Source organism: Macaca nemestrina, chromosome 20 (genome assembly GCF_043159975.1).
Source record: "Macaca nemestrina isolate mMacNem1 chromosome 20, mMacNem.hap1, whole genome shotgun sequence".
Classification (NCBI taxonomy): domain Eukaryota; kingdom Metazoa; phylum Chordata; class Mammalia; order Primates; family Cercopithecidae; genus Macaca; species Macaca nemestrina.
Genome location: NC_092144.1, coordinates 61543901 through 61559300, shown reverse-complemented (window position 1 = coordinate 61559300; position 15400 = coordinate 61543901). Strand labels below are relative to the sequence as shown.

The window sequence follows — 15400 nt, the reverse complement described above, 5'->3', positions numbered from 1 at the left end:
GAAGGAGTGGGGAGGAGAAAGGCTATTCTACTGGGATCTTTCTCACTCACCCCCACACCAGGTGTTATCCACCAGCATAGGCTGAGGGGTGCTCTTAGGAACATCAACTCCGTGGGACTGCTAGTCTGCCCTTAAGCCGGTTGAGTGTGGAATGCCAAGTTGCCTATGTTCACAGTGAAGAGTTAATTTGCACATATGGGAATAGTACATGCAAATTACATTATGAGTGGGGAATTAATATTTTCTATAGTTTTTAACGTCCTGAGCCCCAAATATCAGAAGTGCCAGTCAGACTCCTCAGGGGTTGAGGGAGGAATTTGTACATTCACCCATTAGGGCCAGCCCCTTTACTGGATCCTGTTATAGCAGCCAGCAAACCTCTTCATCTACTCTCGTCCTAGAAATCATAGCTTCACTGTCACTAGCAGGATTGGTTCTCTGTCATCCCATGTCTTCTTGGGTAGGAGGGGTCTTGATGTGGTCATTTTTCTTTACCCTTGATGCCATTTCTGAAACAGGTCAATGTGATGCCATTTCTGAGACAGGTCATAGGTGCTCAATACGTGTCAAATGGATGGGTAGCTGACATCCAGACTCAGGTAGGAGAGGGCAGATTAGGGTGTTAGGTTGAAACTCATTTAGGATCAAGCTAAACACACATTATCTGGCTCAGGAAGATCATGTTCTCATAACCAGAAGTGGACTCTGGCTTCATGTAACCACAAGCCAGATAGTTTTCTGGAAGGCAGCCCACAGGCCAGATGTCTACTGGGAGGAGGCAGGATGAGGAAGGGAGATGTTGCGGTCTTAGTGGAGTGGGGACTGGGTAAAGCACAAAGGAGGTGTGTCAGGAGCTGCTGCAACAGCCTGCAAAGAGAAAGAAGAAATCCAAGGGATAGGAGAGCAGGGGCCCAGGGCAGTGACAGCAGTAAATGGCAATGTTTTCTGGGTTCTTTCTGGAAGAAAAAACGCCCCACAGCAAAGGCAGAGCTCACACGGAAACCCAAGAAAGGTCTGTGAGGCAAGCCCAAGCTCCTCCCTGAACCCAAACAAGCATCAGAAAGCAGCAAATATCCCACCTAAGTCAGGGACTCCATTCATGGGCCCCAAACTTCAACCCTAGCACCATGGGTTTTCCTGCTCAGAGAACTTCGAGAGCTCAGCCAGGGCTTCCCAAGGCTCCCAGCATGCCCAGATCTGAGGATGAGCATGGAATAGGAGGAATCAGTCCCAGGTGGAACCCTGCTTCCAGCATCTCCTTCCCTGCACGGTGGGAGAATGTCCCCAAATCCACAGCTCTCCTGAGGGAAGGTGAAGAATTGGCTTCAGGGGACATAATCTGAGGTCTGAATGGGGAAGCAAAAGGAAGAAAGTTCCCTGCTAGGGTGTGCTTGGCCCTGTGGTGAATAGGCCTCAGCCTTCACTTCCCCAAACGTGGTTTGAGTGTTTCTGTTGGAGGGAAGGGTTTGAGGCGAAAACTCAAAATAGATACCAGGTGTGTGCTGGGAAGGGTTCCTCAGGTGGTCTGAAGGGGGCTCTAAACAGCCGCTCCAGTCTCAGAGATGCCATCCCTGCTGCTACTGCTGTCACTGCTGTGGGGAGGTGAGGAGGCTGGGCAGAGTCGGGAGGGTTGGCTGGAGTCTATGTTACAAGCCTAAATGCTGGGCTCTCCACAGGTTCCCTGGAGGACCACATGGGGTATGAGCTGCAGATTCCAGAGCTGGTGACAGTGTAGGAGGGCCTGTGTGTCCTGGTGCCCTGCTCCTTCTCCTACCCCAGTGACAGATGGAGTCACTCAGACCCACTCTACATCTTCTGGTTCCAGAAAGGGGACAATGAACACTGGGATCCTCCCGTGGCCACAAACAAACCCGGCCAGAAGCTGCAAGAGATAAGCCAGGACCATTTCCATTTCCTCGGGGACCCCCAGACCAACAACTGTTCCCTGAGCATCAGAGACACCAGGAGGAAAGATGGCAGAGTGTACTTCTTTTGGTTGGAGAGGGGTCCTGTCGTGAAATTCAGCTTCAAGCAAAAGACACTGTCTTTGAACGTGACAGGTAGGGGTGCCTGTGTCCAGGAGCCTAAGGCTCAGAGCTATCCCTGGAGCCAGGACAGAGGCTGCTTCTGAGGTCGCACCCTGGAAGTCCCCTCTCTGTGTCCAGGTCTCTGCCTCTCTCCCTCCCAGCCCTCACCCAGACACCTAACATCCAAGTCCCAGCAACTCTGGAATCTGGCCATCCTGTGAACCTGACCTGCTACGTGTCAGCAGCCTGTAAAAGCAGGAAGCCTCTCACCTTTTCCTGGACATGGGGAACCGTCATTTCCTTGGGCCCTGGGACACCTCACTTCTCAGAGATCACCATCATCCCACATCCCTGGAGCCACGGCCCCAATATCACCTGCCAAGTGACTTTCCCAAAGTTTAATGTGACTGCAGAGATGACCATCCAACTCAAAGTCTCCTGTGAGTCTGAGTTATTTTGGGCAGTGGCCGTGGGAAGAGAGTCAGGGTATGGGATACTTGGAGTGGGGTCCTGGATTCTGAGCAGGGGAAGGGACCAAAAGGACGCTCCCCTAACCTCAAAACTGAAGAGGGATGTGTCATCTTTTGAATTCAGATGCTCCACAGAACCTCACCATGTGTCTTCCATGGAAATAACACAGGTAGGAGACAAACTGTCCTTTCTAAGACTGTGATTAGGGTGGGAGGGCACCTCCAACACCTCAGAATAGAGTCTAAGTCTCAGAGCTTGCTCGACAGGAGGGCTGAGATCAGAAATTCCAGCCAGGTGCCAGAAGACTTCCTAAATCTAAATCCTCTGTCCCCTGTTTCAGCCCCAGGGAACACTCCCTCATCTCACCACGATGACGAGGACTTTCTTATCGTCAAATCTTTTTTTTTTTTTTTTTTTTTTTTAGATGGAGTCCTGCTCCGTCACCAGGCTGGAGTGCAGTGGTGCAAACTTGGCTCGCTGCAACCTTCGCCTCCTGGGTTCAAGCAATTCTCCTGCCTAAGCCTCCCAAGTAGCTGGCACTACTGGTGCAAGCCACCAACACCTGGCTAACTTTTGCATTTTTTTGTAGAGACGAGGAATCACCATGTTGCCCAGGTTGGTCTCAAACTCCTGAGCTCAAAGCGATCTGCTGGCCTCAGCCTCCCAAAGTGATGGGATTACAAGCATGAGCCACTGTGTCCGGCCTGGCAGCTTTCTGGAACTTCTCAGCTCTTTCACCAACACTAATAGAACCAAATCTGAGAATCAGATGTTGCCTTCCTGCCTCTTCATTCAGCCTCTCCTCTCTACTTTTCAACAATTTTAATTTAAGAAGTTTTTCCCAGGCAATATATTCACATGATCTCACAAAGAAAAGACATAAGTGGGCATGTATAGAATGCACCTGTCTCACCTCTGCCCTCCAGATTCCTAGTCTGCTTCCTCTGAGGCCTCCATTGTAAACTGTTTTGGATACATTCATCCAGAGATGCCTTATGCATGTGTATCTTCATCTAGAAGTAAGTATACAAATTTCATGTGAGCATGCTTTTTTACACACAAAACATCCTTGATACACTGTGCTGCACCCTTTTTTAAAATTTTTTAAATTTTATTTATTTATTTTTTTTTGAGATGGAGTCTCACTGTGACACCCAGGCTGGAGTGCAATGGCACTATCTCGGCTCACTGCAACCTCCGCCTCCCAGGTTCAAGTGATTCTCCTGCCTCAGCCTCCCGAGCAGCTGGAATTACAGGCACCCGTGACTACACCTGGATAATTTCTGTATTTTTAGTAGAGATCCCAGATCGGGATCCTATCTAGTCAGACTCCTCTGCACAGCCCAGTCATTCCTAAACCAGGGACACAGCCCTGCTTCAGCACCAGGGACAGCGCCACCTCCGATGCCTGGGGCTCGCCAGGACCAAAATGTGTCTGGATGTGCAGCGAAAGCCGCCTGCCTCTTTAGGCAGGCCCTGATGGGAGACTTGGGAGAAGACGCGGCAGGATAGGAAAACCTCCCTGTCTGGGTCTGCCCTTCTCGGGCTCTCGGTCATGCCCAGGAGATGGGGCTTTAGATCACTCAGAAAGGGACTCTGCGCGTATCCTTGGTTTCTTGCCTCTCAGGACAGACTCCACCCCCAGGGCCTTCAGGAATCCCTGTCTAATTGTGATAAACTCCCATCGCCTCCCCTCCTTCCTTCTCCTCCTTTTCTTCCTCCTCCTCCTCTTCCTCCTCCTTATCCTTCTTTCTCTCTCTCTCTCCTGCCCCTTTCTCTCCCTCTTCCCTGCTTCTTCCTCTCTATCTCAGTATATGTCTCTTTTCACCTTCTTCCCCTTTCCCTTCTTCTGTCTCTCTCTCCCCCTCTCCCTCTTTCCTGCCTCTCCCTCTCTTTATGTCTCAACCTGTTTCTATTCCCTTTCTTTCCCCCTTTGCCTTGTCTGAGGGCAAAGGGAGTGTTCCTGTTGAAGGAAAACTTTCTCTCTCTCTCTCTCTCTTCCCCTCTCCCTCTCTTCCTCTTCTCTCTTTTTCTCTCTCCCTCCTTCTCTCTCTGTCTCAATCTGTTTCTCTTCCCCTCCCCCTCTCCTTCCCTACTCCTCTCACCTCCGTCTTCGACTGGTACTGGTACCCAAATGGAGCTCTGAAGGACAAAGAACAAGACTCATGGTCCTTTACAGTCTTTAGCTCTGTGCCCAATCCTGAAAGATTTTACATATATATACACACAAACATAAACATATATAATATATGTCATACATCATATATAATATATAATATATGTCATACATCATATATAATATATACATATATTATATATGTCACATATCATATATAATATATACATATATTATATGTCACATATCATATATAAAATATATATTATGTATATATACTTCAGGATCTGTAGGCTAAATGGAAGAACAGAATATCAGGAGGCTGATGGAAGCATGGTCTTTGGAAGTGATGGAAGGGAAGACATTCAAAGTGTTTAGGCACACAAGGGATCTTAGATTGAAAAAAGAGTCCTGTGAGCTTAGAGATGGGGAACTCTCCATGGGAGACCTAGCAGGCTATTCACTTCGAGAGAGAGAGGCCAGGAGAGGCCAATTTGGTGGTCACCCCACAGAGGGGAGGAGTTGTAGAGGCTGGAAAACTGTGGAAAAGTCAAAGGGAAGAGACTGTGTACGTACATGTGGAGGCAGGGCCCACAGGAAGTGGGAGGAAGAACAGAGACCCAGGGCGAGTTCTGTCTGCCTCACCCTGAACCCAAAGAGCTCACCTAAGTCTGGAGCTGGAGCTGGAGCCAGGGCTGGAACTGAGGACAGAGAGGGTTCCATTTTAGGAGAGTCTCAGTCTCGCCCTCCTACGACCCTATGCAAGGGGCTCCAAGAAAAGCACCTGGGGAAAATAGACCCACAAACTTCACATCTCTCTTGAGGGAAGTGGGGGTTGGTCTTCAGGTGGTGAGGAAGGGGCGGAAGGAAGGTCCCACCCTGCTGTGGTCAGGGGAGAGGAGAGCTCAACTTTCATTTCCCCTGCAGTGTTCTGAGGGCAAAGTAGTGTTCCTGCTGAAGGCAGAAATTTGGGAAAGGAACTATGGCGTTCAGTCCAGGAAGAGAATCTATCACTCTATGGTTGTGCCCACTTCCACGTAGGAGAGGCTAATCAGTGTGGAGAGTCTGGTTCTCTCACTGTTTGGGGCGCCACTTGTGGAGGGCCCGATCCTGTCGCTGTTCGCGGTGCCACTTGTAACTTGCACGGACCTTGGTGGACTGAACAAAGGGGGACGAAAGCGGGAATAAAGACAAGAGAACAAAAGAATATGTTTGGAAGAAGGGGTCGGGGGCACCTTGCCTCTAGTGGACAAGGGCCCTGAGTTTCACACAGCCCTCCATCTTTATTAGGCAAAAGAGATAGCGAGAAGGTGGGGTGAGGGGGTGGAGGAAGAAGAGGTCAGCTGCTTGGTCCAGAGTAGGCTTGCAAGACTGTACTCCTTGAACAGTAGGCTCTAGATGTCCCAGAAGATAACCTCAAGGAGCCGGGGCCAGGGAGTGATGGTCCTCAGCAAACCTTCTGGTGGCAGGCACAGTCGTGAGTTTGCTCACATCCTTCATTCATGATAAACAGTTTGCTGTTTGATCCAGTGGAATGCTGAGTTGGTCACGATCCCTTTGGCCTTTTCGGCTCCCAAAAAAATCAGATGGTGTCAGCGGAATGTAGAACATCCTTTTCTGCTGCTGCCATTGCCCCCGCTGTGGGGGCAGCAGAGGCCTGAGGAAGAGGTTGCTCAGTCAGGCTGCAGCCACAGCTTGCTTCCTGGCAGCAGTTCCATGAGAATCACCCGGCTGCGCTCTCACCTTTCAGTCAGTGATGGTGAAGGGGGAACCTTTGCATCCTGTGCCCAGCCTCATTCTCCAGTGCAATCTGTGGGTTTTCTGGACTGACTTTAACCCAGTTCACACCCACCTTTGGATCTCAGAGGGGGCCCACAGACACCATAATCCCCTTGTGGCCACAAACAAGCCCTGTCAAAACCTGGAAGAAGGCCAGGCACAGTGGCTCATGCCTGTAATCCTAGAACTTTGGGAGGCTGAGGTGGGTGGATCACCTGAGGTCAGCAGTTCGAGACCAGCCTCGCCAACATGGTGAAACTCCATCTCTACTAAAAATACCAAAAGTAGGCAGGTGTGGTGGCAGGTGCCTATAATCCTAGCTACTCAGGAGGCCGAGGCAGGAGAATAGCTTGAACCTGGGAGGCAGATGTTGCAGTGAGCTGAGATTGTGCCACTCCACTCCAGCCTGGGCAACAGAGCAAGACTCCATCTCAAAAAAAAAAAAAAAGAAAAAAGAAAAAAGAAAGAAAGAAAGAAAAGAAAAGAAAAACCTGGAACAGAAGACAGAAGACCTGGGGCAAAGCCAACCTCCTTAGAGACCCAAAGGCCCACGGTTGCTCTCTAAGCATCAGATGTTCAAGATGCAGGAAAGTAGGAAAACATCTCTAGGTCAGAGATATCACATGAAATATAGCTCCCAATGAATGACACTGCCTCTGACTGTGACCAGCAGAGAAGGGTCCTCAGGGGAGAGCCCCAGAGGCAGGAACATACCTGTTTCTTATCTGGAGGGTAAGGGAGAGGTGCAGGATCCCAGGGCTGAGGGCAGGGGAGGCCACCCCTAGGTTGACACTCTGGGGTCTCCTCTCTGAGTTTTCTTCTCCTCTCTATCTTGTATCAGATACCCATAATTTATATCCCTTTAAGCTTAAGTCTAGCCATCTTGGAGTCTAAACAGCGCCATGCTAGGGGCTTGTGAAGGAGGATGCACCTCTCTTCCTGGGGTTCTGAAGCCCCCCCAAGTCCTCAGCATACCTCTGTATCCTAGGGTCCAAGAACATGGCATCAGGCCCCCATGCCAGGTGACCTTCCTAGGAAGCGGTCGATCCATGGATAGAACTATCTGAGGAGTCCAGCACCTGGTTAAAAACATAGCTGTGGCTTTTCAGGTTTGACTACAGGCAGTTACAAAGCCTTTTCCTGGAAGGCCTCACTGGGGGACTCCACCCTCTTCACACTGGGTTGTGGTCAAGGACTGCACCTCTCTGGCCAGTCATCCACCGTGCATATTTGCATTTCTATCCCAGTTACATTTATTTCTAGGCCTCTTTGTCTGAGGCCTTGGACAGAGGTCTTCCACAGATGTCTCTGCTGAGACCACCTTGCTGGGGGCAGGAGGAACCTTGAAGACATGTTTCCCCACTCTGACTCAGTACTCAGTTATTTTCCACTCCTAGCCCTTCTCATGCCCCCACCCCTCCCAGGGTCTGTGGAACTGTCTGAGCCTTTTGTTCAGGGCTCCCTCCTCAGTGAGAGGACCCTGACCCCTATGTCTGTGTTGATCCATGAGCCACCTGACCAAGCTGGGAAATATGTTTAAGGATTTTTACTTATAAACTCCAGGCGATGAGAGTGTAATGGGGGGGGCAGTAATGAGTGGGGGGACCCAGTTCAGAGAGGAGGCAGGAAATGAAACAAGAAGAGTTGGTGCATTCTCTGGTTTAGACTCTTGCCTCTATCACTGCCATCTGTGATTAAATGCTTGATTTATCCTTTCAGTTTGGTCTATCATTGCTTTAATCGGTGACCTTGCCACCTTGCAGCTCAGCTCTCTCTCACAGCCCAGCTGAGCTCCTTGCACCACCAGGCTCAGCATCCCCCTTGGATGTGGGCCAGGACACCTGGGTGGCTGAGGGCTGCCAGGATGGATGGGGAGGGTTCAGGACCTGAGAGATTCGACACCTGGTCAGGAGCTCTGCTGGAGAAGGGAGAAGAAATCACCCAGTCCTCACCTCAGCAGCTTTCCGTGGATTCAGCCAAAGAGGCAGAGCAGCCATATTCCTCCCCATGGTAGTAGAAAATGGTGCCTTTCTCCATTCCAGATGCCAGATGCTCCACAGAACCTGGCTATTGGCCCTACCCGAAGAAATAGTACAGGTAGGAAAAAACCCCTCCTCTGGGGTGGTGATGAAGGTGGGCTTCCTGCTTGCTCAGGACAGAAGTGGAGGCCCAGAGCTCTGATGGGAGAGGGCTGAAGACATCCCAATGAGTCCCACCCCCCCTCACCCCGCTGCCCCCTGCAGTCTGCCCCTCCCACCCATCCCTGATAAAATTCTCACCACTGATGTCACCAATGCACAGCTCCTTCTCCTCCTACCTCCCTGGCCAGGCCATCTCAGTCATTCCCCAACCCACAGTTAAGCTTAAGACTGTGGGTTCCCCACCCCTCCCCCCAGGGCCTTCCGTTTCCCCCTTGGTGAACACGTCCACCTCCCCTGAGTCCAACTCCCATAGGATTTGTGAAGCTCCCTACTCCTCCCTCTCCAGACCAGACCTGCCCCCAAGCCCTGACTGCTCATCGCACCAGCTCTCTGCCATGACACCCCTAGGCCCCTGCTGCTTGAGTCTGGGCTCTGGGAGCCACTGCAGATGCTCCCCTCCCTCAGGCACTATAAAAATTAAAGAAAAAGGAAAGAAACACAAAAAGTGGCTTAACAGTTAAAGACAGGCTTATTTTGGAGATGAAACCTGAGAGGGGCTTCTGGCTGAGTTAGGTCAGAGGCACTCTCTTTTACAGACTAAGAGTTTTTAAGGGTTCAGGGTGGGAGAGCTTATCACAGGCTCAGAATGTTTCTGTCTCTCTGTCTTGCTTTTCTGGGAGGGAGATTTGTGTGTCTGTTCCCACACATCTTCCTGAAGCTGCAGGCATACCCCCTGAATCTGCTTTTAGCTTCCCTATCTTAGTGTACCTAAAGGGAAAGGAATGTGTTTGTTAAGGCCTACTGTTTTACTGGGGCCCTTGTATGAGTGTGAAGTTTGGTGGTTACCCAAGAGACTTTGCCCCCTGACATCCCTCTGTGCCTGAGCTGTCTTATCTGTGTTTTACTTTCTGCTCTTTCTGGCTGCTTGCTGTTAGAAGAGAAGGGATTTCCTTGAAATGCATGAGGCTAGAAAGGGAGCCGGAACTTAAAGTGGCGGTGTTTGTCTGAGATGGCTGTGCTCCTGCTCTGTCGTGCACCACTGCCAACTCTGCAAAGTCCACTTTCTGAAAATGTCTCAAATTGCTTCTTTCTTCAGTTACCAAGGTGACTTGTTTTGAGAGTCCTCAGCTAAACTGGGGTTCCAGTGCCAGAGTGGCTGATGACCCTGCCCTAACGGGAAATGAAGGAGAGCTGGATGTGGTGTCTACAGCTTACCTTTCACAGGATCTTTCTCTTATGTGGAAGATGATCTAATGCCTGGTTGTCTGGCCCATGACCATGGGTGCCTCACATGGGCAACTTGTGTAAGCTACAGATGCCCTTGTGGTTCTTTTCTGACCCATGTTCACTTTATGTCTGCCTGACCATTGCCCTGGCACTGGAAGTCCACCCTTGTAACCTCCCAGGTGTCCTGGGGGAAAACCCAGCCTAGGGTAGCCCCAGTTCTTCAGCTGGAGGGTGCAAGTTCAATGCACCACCAAGCTGGGAAATATGTTTAAGGATTTTTACTTATAAACTCCAGGCGATGAGAGTGTAATGAGTGGGGGGGGAGGCAGTAATGAGTGGGGGGACCCAGTCCATCCCTGGGTCACCCGAGGCAGGAATGAAGAGTCAGGCAGAGAGAGAAAGAAAAGCACATGGCATCAGGCAGTACCTCTCAGGGAATCAGATGTGGTTATTTTAAGTTAATGGGCGAATATCTGAATGGTTCCCTTAAAGGTAGCACCAGAAAAAGCAGGAAGGCCAATCTGCTTTTGCAGGAGAGATGAAGCTGCTTCTTCTGTTTATCTATTGTTTTTTTGTAGAGATGAGTTCCCTCTATATTGCCCAGGGTGTCTTGAACTCCGCTCAAGAGATCCACCCCACTCAGCCTCCCAAAGTGCTGGGGTTGGTTGAAGGCATGAGTCACTGTGCCCATCTAAGTTCTTATCTCTGGCCACTGTCTTGAGCCGTTTGAATGTGGTTTAGAACTGGAAATTGTTAAGGGTGACTGAGCCCTGCTTCTGGTATTTAAAAAGGACACTGAGGTCACATGCAATTCTAAGAATTCACTACATGACTCTCTCCTTGAAAGCATGGTTCTTCCTTACCGAACAATCACAACGGCTTTCTCTCTGGGCCCTTAGCCTCCAGTCTGGCATTGGAGGGATCTCTCTGACATGTATATATTACGCTGACACTTTCCTGCACGAGAACCTTCCATGACTCCCTATTGTCCTTGGAGAAAACTCAAGCCCATGATTGCGTCTGTCTTCCAGGACTACTTGAGCTAGTTGAGGGTCAGGAATGATGCAACTCTGTCTCTTTTACTTTTGTTTGAGAATGAATGCACATGTGGAATGAATGAAGTGTTGCTGCTCTTACCTCACCTGGACCCTTTCACGCCTCTGGCACTCATCCCTAGGAGACTGACCTCCATGGGGGTCCCAAGCCTGTGATTCACGGGGAACTGGCCAGGTGGCACCTGTTTCTCCAGTCACTTGTGCACAAGTCCAGGAGGCAGGACTTGGGGACCCTGGTCCTTCATTGCTGCCTTACTTAGGACAAGCCTCTTGCCTTGTCTGAGCAACATGCAAAAATGGAACTCAGTTTTCTTAAAGAGTTACTTACAAGGGACTCTGTGTGTCTGAAGTTCCCTTTTCTGGGCTGGTCACCTGTTGTTCTCACCACAAACTTCCTCTGCTTTCCCACATCTGTAGCTTTCCCTTCCCTTTCAGAGGTCTGCCCCTGGGTATGAGGCAGAGATGCCACTGCTGCTGACCCTGCATAGGCTGCAGAGACAGCAGTCCCCACTTAGGAGGCTCCAGAGCCCACGGCTTAGTCTCTTCCTCTCTCCTGAGCCCCTGGCTTAGGTTCTGGGATTCCAGCTGCAGCTCCAGGAACCCGTGATGGTGCAGGAGGGCCTGTGTGTTCTCAGGCTGTGCAAATTTCCCTACCCCTGGACTTGCTATGGAACCCTTCACCTATGCTGGTTCCAGAAAGGGGTGGATGTAGACCACAATCCTCCAGTGACCAGGACAAACGCTTCATGGCAGGACCCAGGGCCAATTCCTACTGCCCAGGGACCTCGAGACCAACAACTTCTCCCTGAGCATCAGAGGCGCACACGGGGACTATTTTTTTTTCCTTCCTTTGTTTTTGAGATGGATTCTCGCTTTGTCACCAGGCTGGAGTGTAGTGGCACAATTTCGGATCACTGCAACCTCAGTCTCCCGGGTTCAAGAGATTCTCCTGCCTCAGCCTCCTGAGTAGCTGGAATTACAGGTGCCTGCCACCATGCCCAGCTAATTTTTGTATTTTTAGTACAGACGGGGTTTCACCATGTTGGCCAGGATAGTCTCGATCTCTTGACCTTATGATCTGCCCGCCTCGGCCTCCCAAAGTGCTGAGATTGCAGGCGTAAGACATGGCGCCCAGCCCATGGGGACTCTTCAGAAAGGAGAAACCCTTCAGGAAACATTCATATCTTGTAGGATGCTCTCTTGGAATATGACAAGTATGTTAAGAGCCCAGACATCAGAAATAATGCAATGAAGGTTGTGCTCCTTCTACAGGTGGTGGCATGAGGACAGCCGTGAAAGGACACTGGGGTGGGCTGACAACATTCAGATGGTCCCCAAGCTCCTCTCTCTCCTCTTCAGCCCTGACACACAAGCCCAACATTTTCATCCCGGAGATCCTCGGGTACCAGTCACACCAGGAACCTTACCTGCTACGTGTTCTGAGCCTGTGAATGGGAGGACCCCCCTCCACATTCTTCCGAATGGGGGTCTCCCTGTTGCATCTGGGCTCCAGGACCTTCGGCTCCTCGGTGCTCATGATCACCCCACAGCCCCAGGACCACGGCACCAAGCTCACCTGGCTGGTGAAGTTCCCTGGAGCTGGTGTGACCACAGAGAGAACCATCCAGCTCAGTGTCTCCTGTGAGTGCTGGGGCCAAGATGCCTGGGTTCCTGAGGGTGTAGGGGGCAGAGGAGGATCAGGGCAGGGGACATTTTATGACTATGTCCTGGAGGCCTGGCTGAGCAGGGGAAGTAGAAGGACAGAAGCTCTGCCTTTTGACATTCCTGTGGCTTCTGGGGTAGGGAAGGAGTGCCTACTTTTACCTCATCTCAACCCCAACGAAAAGGAAATTCTCTCTTCCTGTTCCAGATGCTCTAAGGAACCCAAGGATCGGTGTCTCTCTAGGAGATGGCACAGATAGGACAGAGCCCCCTCCCTGGGGCTGAGGGAATAGGGCCTGCAGCTCTGGGCAGGGCTGGGCTACTGTTTCTTCCTGGACTCACCTTGGTAAACTGAGACCCCCTTGTAAGTGAAACAGGGTCTTCCCCATCCTTAGTCTCCGAAGCCACCTGAGCACCTGTCCCCATCCTCCCCTCACTACCCTTGGCCTCTTCCACATACAACTCCCATGGGCCCCGTAACAAGGACAGGGTGCCATTCACATAGCAGATCCAGGCTTTGAGTCCCCACCTCCTGAATACTCCTCCTCCCTCATCTTCTTATTCTCCCCAATAGTCCTGATCCAAGTTCTTCTGGACAGACGATACAGTCACATGGGTGAAAATTCAGAATGCACAGTAGAATCTGCCCTCAGTCACCCATGCCCTTCCCCAGAATCCACCAGTGTCTGTACTGTCTGCACTGCACCTTGATTTGCTTGCCCGAAGGAGCTCAGTGATAGTTTAACATCAGTAGTGACATCAGAGTGATATTACTCTCCTCCAGTACTGTGTGTGATTCCACTGTGTGGATGGACTCCACTTTTATGGCATCAAAAATGTGGACTCTGATTTTGTGCCTAATGGAATATCATGGCACTAATTTTATCCTGCCAACAGTAACACTGCAATAAATAATCTTGTATCTGCTGCCACAAGTGTACATCTATGCCTGTGAAATCAGTTCTTAAATGCAAAACAGTTGGATCATATGTTCTTTCTAATTTTGAAAAATATGGCTAAGTGGTTCTCCATGAAGGTGAACAAGGTTACATGCCCAACAGGGAGGGGTAAAAGTGTGTGTATTCACCCATCCAGTGTGGGGCAAAACTTTTTTTTTTTTTAATTTTTTGAGACAGAGTCTCGCTCTGTTGCCCAGGCTGGAGTACAGTAGTGTGATCTTGGCTCACTGCAACCTTTGCCTCCCAGGTTCAAGCAATTCTCATGCCTCAGTCTCCCTACCAGCTGGGATGACAGGCATGTGCCACCACACCCAGGTAATTTCTTTTGTATTTTTAGTACAGACAGGGTTTTGCTATGTTGGCCAAGCTAGTCTTGAACTCCTGACCTCAAGTGATCCGCCCACCTCAGCCTCCCAAAGTGCTGGGATTATAGGCCACTGCTCCCATCTGGGGAAAAACTTTTCGAAATCAGGACCTGTGGTAGAGGTGGTCCTGGTGGCTGTTGGGGAAGCAGCTGTGAAGATCCTGGCTATCTGCCTCTGCCTCCTCTTCCTCAGGTAAGCGCTGCCCCAGGGACCAAGAAGAGATGTGGGAGTACAGGGGACACAACGCTGAATCCCAAGTCTCAGTGCTGGAGGGACCTGAAGGCTCAAGAGGGCCAGGCAGTAGGCTGAGTTGTGGATTTTTCAACACAATATTTCCAGCCTTATTGAGGTGGAATTGAAAGATAAATATTGTATTTATTTACAGCATATAATGTGATGTTTTGTGGACATTTCCTTTGAATTTTCATTGTTCTATTTTAATAGACAAATAAAATTGTGTATATTTATGATATGCAACCTAATGTTTTAAAATATGAGTGCCTTGTATAATGAAGAAATAAGCTAACTAATATATGCATTACATCTCACACTTATCAACCCCTTTGCACTTTAAAGTAACACCTTATACTCATCAAAAGGATTGCTTTGTATCCAGCAATATTTGTTTTGTTTTGTGATAAGAACATTGGAAATGTACTGTCTTGGCAGTATTGAAATATATGATACAGTATTATTAGCTATAGTCACCATGCAGTACAGGAGATTTCCAGATTCCTCTTGTCTACCTGAAACTTTGTACCCTCTGACTAACATCTCTTTATTGTCTCCAACCCCCACTCCTGATCACCAGGGTTCTAGCCTCTGCTTTTATAAAATTGACTTATACAGATTCCTCATATAAGCAGAATCATGAAGTATTTGCCTTTCTGTGCCTAGCTTATTTCACTTGGCATATTTTCCTCCAGGTTCATCCATGTTGTTGCAAGTGACAAAATTTTCTTTCTTTTTAAAGCTGAATAATATTCTTTTGCATATACATACCACATTTTCTTTATCTGTTCATCCATTGATGGGCACTTAGGTTGATTCCGTATCTTGACTGTTGCGGATAGTACTTTGGAAAATATGGGAGTACAGATGTCTCTTCAATATATGAATTTTGTTTTCTTTCAATAGATACTCATAAATGGGATTTCTGGGTCATATGGTAGTTCTATTTTTAATTTTGGGAGGACCAACATTCTGCTTTCCATAATGGGTGTACTAATGTACATTCCCATTAATAGCGTACAAAGTTATCCACAGTGTTTTTAATGAAATTATGAGATTTACTAGCCGGCTGGCACAAGAACCTGTTTTTCCATTAACAATGTGAATTTTTCCTTAAATAAGAGAATAAACAGAAAGTATGAGCATATGAAATGACTTTTGTATATTGTTGAAATCTCAATAATTTGGTTTCTGAGTATATGCAGCCTACCTTTGTATGTTGGACAAACACTGGTTGGCAAACTAGCATAGGTCAGGAAAAGTGCCCAGATGCAACATTAAATATTCATGTAGGACTGTCTTCTTGTAGGATCTGTCTTCTGCTCTAAATTAAAACCTAATTGAAGGCAGTGTCTTAACCCATTAAA

The 15400-nt window shown here is 49.1% G+C and overlaps 1 long non-coding RNA gene across 1 annotated transcript; it reads left to right on the top strand.

Annotated features, from left to right (window-relative positions):
* The first annotated feature begins 1586 nt into the window (after window positions 1-1586).
* LOC139360441 (uncharacterized) lies at window positions 1587-15400 on the top strand. The gene is made up of 5 exons (XR_011617840.1): window positions 1587-2467; window positions 2622-2667; window positions 3344-3517; window positions 8436-8490; window positions 12089-15400. It is a non-coding gene; the product is annotated as an uncharacterized lncRNA (long non-coding RNA).